The 12266-nt window shown below is 34.3% G+C and overlaps 1 protein-coding gene across 8 annotated transcripts in view; it reads left to right on the plus strand.

The window, feature by feature from the left end:
* The window catches only part of LOC127856885 (sperm flagellar protein 1-like), a 33807-nt gene extending 27207 nt beyond the window's left edge, over positions 1 to 6600 (plus strand). For 7 of the 8 annotated variants that reach the window (XM_052393073.1, XM_052393072.1, XM_052393074.1 and 4 more), the window contains one exon: positions 1677 to 5325. The gene's annotated coding sequence lies outside the window, so the exon portion shown is untranslated. Of the gene's footprint in view, positions 1 to 1676 lie in introns of all 8 variants that reach the window. The other variant, XM_052393070.1, reaches the window with a different exon arrangement.
* The last annotated feature ends 5666 nt before the right edge of the window (positions 6601 to 12266 follow it).

Genomic DNA, 12266 nt, shown 5'->3' on the forward strand with positions numbered 1-12266 from the left:
TAGCAGACTACAATTGGCTTGCCCATTAAACTCTGCACAAAACATACCATAGCAGACTACCTTGTCTTGCCAATTCAACTCTGTTCACAATAGATACCCTTGAAGACTACATTGTCTTCCCCATTCAATCTCTGTTCACAATAGATACCCTTGCAGACTACATTGTCTTGCCCATTCAACCACCGTCAACAATACATAACATAGCAGACTACAATTGGCTTGCCCATTTAACCTCTGCCCAATACATACCTTTTGCAGACTACAAGGTCTTGCAAATTCAACAACTGTCCACAATAGATACCCTTGCAGACTACATTGTCTTCCCCATTCAATCGCTGTTCATAATTGATACCCTTGCAGACTACATTGTCTTCCCCATTCAATCTCTGTTCACAATAGATACCATTGCAGACTACATTGTCTTCCCCATTCAATCTCTGTTCACAATTGATACCCTTGCAGACTACATTGTCTTCCCCATTCAATCTCTGTTCACAATTGATACCCTTGCAGACTAGATTGTCTTCCCCATTCAACCACCGTCAACAAAACATACCATAGCAGACTACAATTGGCTTGCCCATTTAACCTCTGCACAATACATACCCTTTGCAGACTACATTGTCTAGCCAATTCAACAACTGTCCACAATAGATTACCCTTGCAGACTACATTGTCTTTCCAATTTAATCTCTGTTCACAATACATACCCTAGCAGACTACCCTGTCTTGCCCATTCAATCTCTGTTCACAATACACACCATAGCAGACTACATTGTCACACATATTCAACAAAAGTTCACAAATCCAGTATATTCAACCTATGTTCACAAGATATGCCATGATAGTCTACTTCCTCTCCCATTCACCTACCATTTCGCTTTCTATGTTTTCTTGTACAAACACTTGTATAAAAGACAACTTTGTGAGTTATTCCCCCCTTCCCAGTCATAACCATGAATCCTGCAACCTGATAAGTACTCCTTTACCATCCTAAACAAGTTAATCAAACTTGAGCATATTACATATGGTGGGGCTTCTTATCCAGCGCTGAAGGCTGAAGAATAAACTTTTGATAGTATCCGTCTGTCCATTAGTCTGTCTTTCTGTCACAAACTTTACAGGGCTTTATCTCAGAAATTATAAAACATTTCAACATGAGTTTTAAATGATGTAATGATATCAATGAGGATGTATGTAGTTCTATGTAAAAGCACCACAACCCTACACTTTCTTAAATAAGAGTTATTGCCCTTTGTTGTTTTTGTGTGAGATAAACTATGCCAAATATTTATATATCAATGAAGAGAATTGTGATGCATAAAAACAGTAACTCTACACTTTGTTATAATACAGTTATTGCCGTGTTTATTAAATTTAACAAATTTGCTTGTTGTTAAAGAGTTTAAGAGTTGGGGCACTTAAAATGAACTGAGTCATGATTGCAGATTTTTTGGGAATTGTTCGAAAAAAATAATTTGGGTGAAATGTGTTAAGTCTCAGTTATACAAAAACAAAATGTTTTTAATACTTAACCTATGTTGTAAAAAAAAGTGTACTTTTAGATCGTATCTGTATTTATATAAGAGATTTGAAAACACTTCATACTGTTTTGTGTATCCAATTAAAAACAACATAAGGACAGAAAATGTACGAGAAAATCATAAATGTTGCAGATGTTGCAGTCAAAGATATCGAAGATGGAACAACTGTTACAGCTGAAAGACCTGCGTATAGCCGACCTTACACAGAACCCCCTCCCTCCCAACCGACCTTCTCATCAATATAGACCACATCCCAGCCAGGATAGTCGCTATAGCAACCAGTCAGACAATTATAATCTCTATGACAAACACTCTGGCAATGAAAACCAGTACAGCAAACAATACCAATATGATGATCACAGACTCAGACAGGCGAGTTATGACAATCAGAAATATGGATACTACTAACTTGATATAAAAAATTATATGAGGCACCTTTGTATCTTGCCGATATCAGTGTAGAGGTATGATAAATTATATATATGCATTAACATATATCGTATTTAATCAAAACAGTGAGAGTTATTGCCCTTGATTTGTTTACTTAATGTCTTCAGTGGGGCTTTTTGAAAACCTCTTGCCAGTATGATTGGCTTTTATTTAATTTCACTGAAACTAAGGATTGTATTGGACATTGTATGCATATAACCCTTTTCTACTTAGAAGCAAAGTGAAAATGGCTGTGTGCAAACAGCATAAAACCAGAACAGCCTGCGAGTAACTCAGTCTGTTCAGGTTTTATGCTGTCTGCTACTCATCAGTATCTTAAAGTTGGAAATGAAGCCTTTCAAACTTGAATATATTAAGAAAGGACTTGACTTTAATTTGATTTTCTAAAGGACTTTAAATGCGTCAAAGTGTGTTTCTGAGTGGTAAAGGGATACATTTGTTTTTGTATGAAGATCAGCAACTCCATATCCATATCTTCCTATATGAAGATCAGCAACCGTTGTTCCATATCTTCCTATGCTTTCTATGAAGATCAGCAACCGTTGTTCCATATCTTCCCATGCTTTCTTTAGTAACTCATGTATATATTCACTCACACATTTCATTGTACTAATAGCATGCATCTGTATTATGTTTACTTATTTATTGACCAGATTTTTTTTATGCATTGCTTACATAAGTTTGTATAAGGAAACATTATTTCCCGAATTCTTTTGCCTGCTTACATTTCAATGTTGTTTGCAATTATGTATATTCAAACACAAATCATTTGATGTTGTTTGGTGTACCGGTAATGCAATGATTACTGGAAATGTTGATAATTTTTAAGAACATATACCAAACAAATGTTCTATCCTCATGTGTAAACAAGGTAATTTCCATTTTCATTTTTGGGTTGCAACAATAATTTCCGGCTAAAAAATGAGTGCCTTTTACCTTAAACAAATTTTTTATTCATACTTAGATTATTTACAACCTATTTGTGCGTGTTCTATACATTTTTTTTAAGATTTCACATTATTAGAAGTGCTAACATATTTATCTTTTGTATCCCTCATGCAAAATCAAAATTAATTCTAGTGTAAGTTTTGAAGTCATTCTGGAATTTTGCCCATGAATAACACTGAAAACAGACATAGTATATTGGTCTTTTTGTAAATTGAAACAATAATTTTCTGGTTATCCTGTGTTACTAAATGCTCCGTCCATTTTGTTGTAAATACTATAAATCAAAATTTGTATAATGGGGTTTCATTATTGAGTGTTGATGCACATATTGCTCTTCTATAAAGTTGTCATAAGTCATAGTTATTTGTATTTTTTTCTATTGATTTAGTGCATTGTAACCTGTCACTTCATTGTATGTTATCCAATACCTCATTATGCCTTTTTAGATAACTATGACAGCCATGCCTCTAATCAGTTCAACTTAAAGAAGAATGCCATTCTGTAAATATTGTTAAAATGTTGCTATTAATGTTTTTTTTGTATCATAGGATTCATTACCTTGTGATATGTCTTGAATGAATTCAAGGATATTGGAGTGCTCCAGCAAATTTTTTGAGAGTTCATGAACATAGTTTGGAACATTACAGGTCCTAGCTTATTTTTGGCAGGCAAATCAATTACATGTACCAGGTTCATTTTCATGAGATTTTAGCACTGCTTTATTAATCTGAATGTAAATTGTATTGCAGAAATCAAACATACAAACATTAAAATAATATAAATATATTTTAATTGTATAATATACTTACTTCAAAATGGAAATATAATTTTGCAATACGTATGAAGTAAACATTATTAATAAACTGTTTTATAACATGACCTACGCGCCAGGAGTGAAATAACGTAATGCTCATTTTTGTTTATTACATGGGTGTTATTACACTAGTTATATAACTGTTAAATGACGTCATTTTTTGACGAAATGACGTCATTATTCCAGCGAATTTTGTCAGTAAAACGTTTTTACAATGTAAATAAACAGTGAAAAGAACATAAAATAAAAAAGAAATTTGTTGGTCATGTTATAAATAGAATCTTAGATTCGTGGTCATTTTGTATTGAATTTATTAAACTCGTCATCTAAATAATCATTATTTAGATGACTCGTTTAATAAATTCAATACTAAACGACCACTCATGCAAGATCCTATATATATGTTCAAGTTAACGTTGATATGATATTGAAAATGATATGTTAAGAATGTGACTATCTTACAGAAGTATCAGAAGGGGTAATCAAGTGACGATCAGGATGGTGACGTCCATGCCAAAACTGGTATTTTTCCCTGTTTTATACCCTTTATTATGCTCCCTCAAAATTTATTCTGGGGGGAGCATATAGTCTCCGCTTCGTCTGTCCGAGTGTGTGTGTCTGTCTGTCCGTCCGTGTATAATTTTTGTCCGGGCTATTTCTCAGCAACTAATGAACGGAATTCAATGAAACTTTATGGGAAGCTTCACTACCAAGAGGAGATGTGCATATTATCAGCGGGTTCTGGTCGGATGCTTTTTCACAGAGTTATGGCCCTTTGAAATTTTCTAAAAAAAAATTATTGTCCCCCCAACTACTGTGCCCTCAAAACGTTTCCTTTTATCTGAATATATAGTGCAATATTGTGACAAAAAAACCTTTGGGGAGCATCACCCGTTTCCGACGGTTTCTTGTTACTTTTGTTTATTGTTTAAATGCTGCTCACTTTCCAGCCATATTAATAAGAATAGTGATTAGCGTTTATTTCTTATTACCGGTAATATTCACTTTTGATCTCGACTTTAATCGCTACAAATTTTTTTTTGTGGGAGCTGTAATTTTGGGATGCCGCTAAGAAAATTTGTAGCGAGTAAAGTCGAGATATAGAGCAAATATTAATACGAAATAAACACGTTGACAGCACTTTCCAATTGCTGATAAGGCAGGAAAGTGAGCAGCATTTACAAAATTAATGTAAGTAATAAAGGGTGTACAATGGCAAAAAATCCATGTCTCGGCATGGACGTTGCCATCTTGACTTCCTTTATATAATCACTTAGCCCCTCTGAGCATTGAGAACAAAAATAACATAAACTTCATACATGTCTTTAAAACATTTTTTTTTGGGTATGAACTTTTATTATAAAACATTTAGTCATTTTATGTATGAAATGTCTTGTCACAGAGCTTTGTTCACATTTTGGCTGTGTATTTTATTTGACGCCAAGTAGACACACACATCCAAACAAACTTTATTTTGCAAGTTGCATATTGTCTGTGAATTGATACTGGTGTTTGTAGAATACTGGGTTTAGAAAGTATGAAATTTGGGTAATAAAGATTAAAAAAAGACATGAGTTATGTGATCTTGAAGTTAATTATAATAAGTAAAACTGAATAATTTCTGATGTCAGTACAGAATACATGCATAACTTATACTTGGCATCTGTTAACTGTTTAAAGTGATTGGTGTTGCAATGGCTAATATTGCAACAAGATTGATTACTTAATGTGATTGGCAGATGGAACCAGAGGTGCAACATTTTGAAGGCTGTATTTTAACCTTCAATGCCGCAGTACTTTGAACATGAAAAAAATGTGGTTCTTCAGTGCAACATTTGGATTCATGTTCGTAAAAAAAAATGTGAATTTTGCCAAGGATTCTTTTAGTCTTTAATGCATCTCAACACAGTGTTTAGAAAATATTTTCATGTACAACAGCTCACAAAATGTAAGCAGAATTAATCGTGGTGGAGATGAACTGCATATGAAGTTTCAAGAAAAAACGCTGATGTAAAAGTTACCTTGAAACTAGAGGACCCTGAGGATCCCTGAACCTCACATTTTTTGACAAAATGACGTCATTATTCCAGCGAATTTCGTCAGTAAAACATTTTTACAATGTAAATAAACAGTGAAAAGAACATAAAATAAAAAGAAAATTTGTTGGTCATGTTATAAATAGAATCTTAGATTCGTGGTCATTTTGTATTGAATTTATTAAACTCATCATCTAAATAAAGATAAAAACTCGGCAAGCCTCGTTTTTATCTTGATTTAGATGACTCGTTTAATAAATTCAATACAAAACAACCACTCGTGCAAGATCCTATATATATGTTCAAGTTAACGTTGATATGAAATTGAAAATGATATGTTAAGAATGTGACTATCAAACAGAAGTATCAGAAGGGGTAATCACGTGACGATCAGGATGGTGACGTCTATGTCAAAACTGGTATTTTTCCCTGTTTTATACCCTTTATTATGCTCCCTCAAAATTTATTTTGGGGGGAGCATATAGTCCCCGCTTCGTCTGTCCGTGTGTGTGTCTGTCTGTCCGTCCGTCCACAATTTTTGTCCGGGCTATTTCTCAGCAACTAATGACCGGAATTCAATGAAACTTTATGGGAAGCTTCACTACCAAGAGGAGATGTGCATATTATCAGGGGGTTCTGGTCGGATGCTTTTTCACAGAGTTATGGCCCTTTGAAATTTTATAAAAAAAATTCTTGTCCCCCCAACTACTGTGCCCTCAAGACGTTTTCTTTTATCTGAATATATAGTGCAATATTGTGACAAAAAAACAACTTTGGGGAGCATCACCTGTTTCCGACGGTATCTTGTTACTTTTGTTTATTGTTTAAATGCTGCTCACTTTCCAGCCATATTAATAAGAATAGCGATTAGCGTTTATTTCTTATTACCGGTAATATTCACTTTTGATCTCGACTTTAATCTCTACAAATTTTCTTAGTGGGAGCTGTAATTTTGGGATGCCGCTATGAAAATTTGTAGCGAGTAAAGTTGAGATATAGAGCAAATATTAATACGAAATAAACACGTTGACAGCACTTTCCAATTGCTGATATGGCAGGAAAGTGAGCAGCATTTACAAAATTAATGTAAGTAATAAAGGGTGTACAATGGCAAAAAATCCATGTCTCGGCATGGACGTTGCCATCTTGACTTCCTTTATATAATCACTTAGCCCCTCTGAGCATTGAGAACAAAAATAACATAAACTTCATACATGTCTTTAAAACATTTTTTTTGGGGTAGGAACTTTTATTATAAAACATTTAGTCATTTTATGTATGAAATGTCTTGTCACAGAGCTTTGTTCACAATTTGGCTGTGTAGTTTATTTGACGCCAAGTAGACACACACATCCAAACAAACTTTATTTTGCAAGTTGCATATTGTCTGTGAATTGATACTGGTGTTTGTAGAATACTGGGTTTAGAAAGTATGAAATTTGGGTAATAAAGATTTAAAAAAAACATGAGTTATGTGATCTTGAAGTAAATTATAATAAGTAAAACTGAATAATTTCTGATGTCAGTACAGAATACATGCATAACTGATACTTGGCATCTGTTAACTGTTTAAAGTGATTGGTGTTGCAATGGCTAATATTGCAACAAGATTGATTACTCAATGTGATTGGCAGATGGAACCAGAGGTGCAACATTTTGAAGGCTGTATTTTAACCTTCAATGCCGCAGTACTTTGAACATGAAAAAAATGTGGTTCTTCAGTGCAACATTTTGATTCATGTTCGTAAAAAAAAATTTGAATTTTGCCAAGGATTCTTTTAGTCTTTAATGCATCTCAACACAGTGTTTAGAAAATATTTTCATGTACAACAGCTCACAAAATGTAAGTAGTAGTAATCGTGGTGGAGATGAACTGCATATGAAGTTTCAAGAAAAAACGCTGATGTAAAAGTTACCTTGAAACTAGAGGACCCTGAGGATCCCTGAACCTCACATTTTTTGACGAAATGACGTCATTATTCCAGCGAATTTCGTCAGTAAAACATTTTTACAATGTAAATAAACAGTGAAAAGAACATAAAATAAAAAGAAAATTTGTTGGTCATGTTATAAATAGAATCTTAGATTCGTGGTCATTTTGTATTGAATTTATTAAACTCATCATCTAAATAAAGATAAAAACTTGTCAAGCCTCGTTTTTATCTTGATTTAGATGACTCGTTTAATAAATTCAATACAAAACAACCACTCGTGCAAGATCCTATATATATGTTCAAGTTAACGTTGATATGAAATTGAAAATGATATGTTAAGAATGTGACTATCAAACAGAAGTATCAGAAGGGGTAATCACGTGACGATCAGGATGGTGACGTCTATGTCAAAACTGGTATTTTTCCCTGTTTTATACCCTTTATTATGCTCCCTCAAAATTTATTTTGGGGGGAGCATATAGTCGCCGCTTCGTCTGTCCGTGTGTGTGTCTGTCTGTCCGTCCGTCCACAATTTTTGTCCGGGCTATTTCTCAGCAACTAATGACCGGAATTCAATGAAACTTTATGGGAAGCTTCACTACCAAGAGAAGATATGCATATTATCAGGGGGTTCTGGTCGGATGCTTTTTCACAGAGTTATGGCCCTTTGAAATTTTCTAAAAAAAAATTATTGTCCCCCCAACTATTGTGCCCTCAAGACGTTTTCTTTTATCTGAATATATAGTGCAATATTGTGACAAAAAAACAACTTTGGGGAGCATCACCCGTTTCCGACGGTATCTTGTTACTTTTGTTTATTGTTTAAATGCTGCTCACTTTCCAGCCATATTAATAAGAATAGCGATTAGCGTTTATTTCTTATTACGGGTAATATTCACTTTTGATCTCGACTTTAATCGCTACAAATTTTCTTAGTGGGAGCTGTAATTTTGGAATGCCGCTAAGAAAATTTGTAGCGAGTAAAGTCGAGATATAGAGCAAATATTAATACGAAATAAACACGTTGACAGCACTTTCCAATTGCTGATATGGCAGGAAAGTGAGCAGCATTTACAAAATTAATGTAAGTAATAAAGGGTGTACAATGGCAAAAAATCCATGTCTCGGCATGGACGTTGCCATCTTGACTTCCTTTATATAATCACTTAGCCCCTCTGAGCATTGAGAACAAAAATAACATAAACTTCATACATGTCTTTAAAACATTTTTTTTGGGGTAGGAACTTTTATTATAAAACATTTAGTCATTTTATGTATGAAATGTCTTGTCACAGAGCTTTGTTCACAATTTGGCTGTGTAGTTTATTTGACGCCAAGTAGACACACACATTCAAACAAACTTTATTTTGCAAGTTGCATATTGTCTGTGAATTGATATTGGTGCTTGTAGAATACTGGGTTTAGAAAGTATGAAATTTGGGTAATAAAGATTTAAAAAAAACATGAGTTATGTGATCTTGAAGTAAATTATAATAAGTAAAACTGAATAATTTCTGATGTCAGTACAGAATACATGCATAACTGATACTTGGCATCTGTTAACTGTTTAAAGTGATTGGTGTTGCAATGGCTAATATTGCAACAAGATTGATTACTCAATGTGATTGGCAGATGGAACCAGAGGTGCAACATTTTGAAGGCTGTATTTTAACCTTCAATGCCGCAGTACTTTGAACATGAAAAAAATGTGGTTCTTCAGTGCAACATTTGGATTCATGTTCGTAAAAAAAAATGTGAATTTTGCCAAGGATTCTTTTAGTCTTTAATGCATCTCAACACAGTGTTTAGAAAATATTTTCATGTACAACAGCTCACAAAATGTAAGCAGAATTAATCGTGGTGGAGATGAACTGCATATGAAGTTTCAAGAAAAAACGCTGATGTAAAAGTTACCTTGAAACTAGAGGACCCTGAGGATCCCTGAACCTCACATTTTTTGACAAAATGACGTCATTATTCCAGCGAATTTCGTCAGTAAAACATTTTTACAATGTAAATAAACAGTGAAAAGAACATAAAATAAAAAGAAAATTTGTTGGTCATGTTATAAATAGAATCTTAGATTCGTGGTCATTTTGTATTGAATTTATTAAACTCATCATCTAAATAAAGATAAAAACTCGGCAAGCCTCGTTTTTATCTTGATTTAGATGACTCGTTTAATAAATTCAATACAAAACAACCACTCGTGCAAGATCCTATATATATGTTCAAGTTAACGTTGATATGAAATTGAAAATGATATGTTAAGAATGTGACTATCAAACAGAAGTATCAGAAGGGGTAATCACGTGACGATCAGGATGGTGACGTCTATGTCAAAACTGGTATTTTTCCCTGTTTTATACCCTTTATTATGCTCCCTCAAAATTTATTTTGGGGGGAGCATATAGTCGCCGCTTCGTCTGTCCGTGTGTGTGTCTGTCTGTCCGTCCGTCCACAATTTTTGTCCGGCTATTTCTCAGCAACTAATGACCGGAATTCAATGAAACTTTATGGGAAGCTTCACTACCAAGAGAAGATATGCATATTATCAGGGGGTTCTGGTCGGATGCATTTTCACAGAGTTATGGCCCTTTGAAATTTTCTAAAAAAAAAATATTGTCCCCCCAACTACTGTGCCCTCAAGACGTTTTCTTTTATCTGAATATATAGTGCAATATTGTGACAAAAAAACAACTTTGGGGAGCATCACCCGTTTCCGACGGTATCTTGTTACTTTTGTTTATTGTTTAAATGCTGCTCACTTTCCAGCCATATTAATAAGAATAGCGATTAGCGTTTATTTCTTATTACCGGTAATATTCACTTTTGATCTCGACTTTAATCGCTACAAATTTTCTTAGTGGGAGCTGTAATTTTGGGATGCCGCTAAGAAAATTTGTAGCGAGTAAAGTCGAGATATAGAGCAAATATTAATACGAAATAAACACGTTGACAGCACTTTCCAATTGCTGATATGGCAGGAAAGTGAGCAGCATTTACAAAATTAATGTAAGTAATAAAGGGTGTACAATGGCAAAAAATCCATGTCACGGCATGGACGTTGCCATCTTGACTTCCTTTATATAATCACTTAGCCCCTCTGAGCATTGAGAACAAAAATAACATAAACTTCATACATGTCTTTAAAACATTTTTTTTGGGGTAGGAACTTTTATCATAAAACATTTAGTCATTTTATGTATGAAATGTCTTGTCACAGAGCTTTGTTCACAATTTGGCTGTGTAGTTTATTTGACGCCAAGTAGACACACACATCCAAACAAACTTTATTTTGCAAGTTGCATATTGTCTGTGAATTGATACTGGTGTTTGTAGAATACTGGGTTTAAAAAGTATGAAATTTGGGTAATAAAGATTTAAAAAAAACATGAGTTATGTGATCTTGAAGTAAATTATAATAAGTAAAACTGAATAATTTCTGATGTCAGTACAGAATACATGCATAACTGATACTTGGCATCTGTTAACTGTTAAAAGTGATTGGTGTTGCAATGGCTAATATTGCAACAAGATTGATTACTTAATGTGATTGGCAGATGGAACCAGAGGTGCAACATTTTGAAGGCTGTATTTTAACCTTCAATGCCGCAGTACTTTGAACATGTGGTTCTTCAGTGCAACATTTTGATTCATGTTCGTAAAAAAAAATGTGAATTTTGCCAAGGATTCTTTTAGTCTTTAATGCATCTCAACACAGTGTTCAGAAAGTATTTTCATGTACAACAGCTCACAAAATGTAAGCAGTAGTAATCGTGGTGGAGATGAACTGCATATGAAGTTTCAAGAAAAAACGCTTATGTAAAAGTTACCTTGAAACTAGAGGACCCTGAGGATCCCTGAACATCACATGAGAAACTGAAGCTTCCATGAGACCCATGGTTTGGGGCTACTTTTGAGGACAGGAGCATAATTCAAACATTTCTTGCTATATAAGTCCATATAAAACAGTTTACGCCTCCCAACAGGTGTGGCTAAAAGGACTCCAGGGACATGATTTGAATAAACTACGTAGAGGACCTCTATCTGATGTTACATACCACAAAGAATAGCTATTTGCCTTGTCCGTATAGACAAAAAAAGTTTAAAGATATTTTGCTAACTTAATGCAACACCTGGGGCGTGGTCAGTTTTTACCCCTGGGACATAATTTGAACACACTTTGCAGAGGACGACTATCTGATGTTACATACTTATTTGAAATATCAAAGCTGTGGGCCTTGTTGCAGAGATTTGAAGGCATTTTGCTATTGACCATGTTAGAAATGTTTCCCCATGTGGCGTGGTCAATTTTGACCACAGGGACATGATTGTTACAAACTTTAAAAAGAGGACCTCTAGAAGAAGCAACATACCAAGTATGAAAGTCTTGTGCTTTAAAGTTTCAGGTAAGATTTTAAAGGCTTTCCCCATACATGTTTATGTAGAAATGGTGAACCCTGTGGGGTATGGCCAGTGTTGACTGCGGGAGAATTACTTAAACTAACTTGTTACAGAACTTCTAAATGATGCTACA

The sequence above is a fragment of the Dreissena polymorpha genome, chromosome 14, assembly GCF_020536995.1.
Source record: "Dreissena polymorpha isolate Duluth1 chromosome 14, UMN_Dpol_1.0, whole genome shotgun sequence".
NCBI lineage: Eukaryota > Metazoa > Mollusca > Bivalvia > Myida > Dreissenidae > Dreissena > Dreissena polymorpha.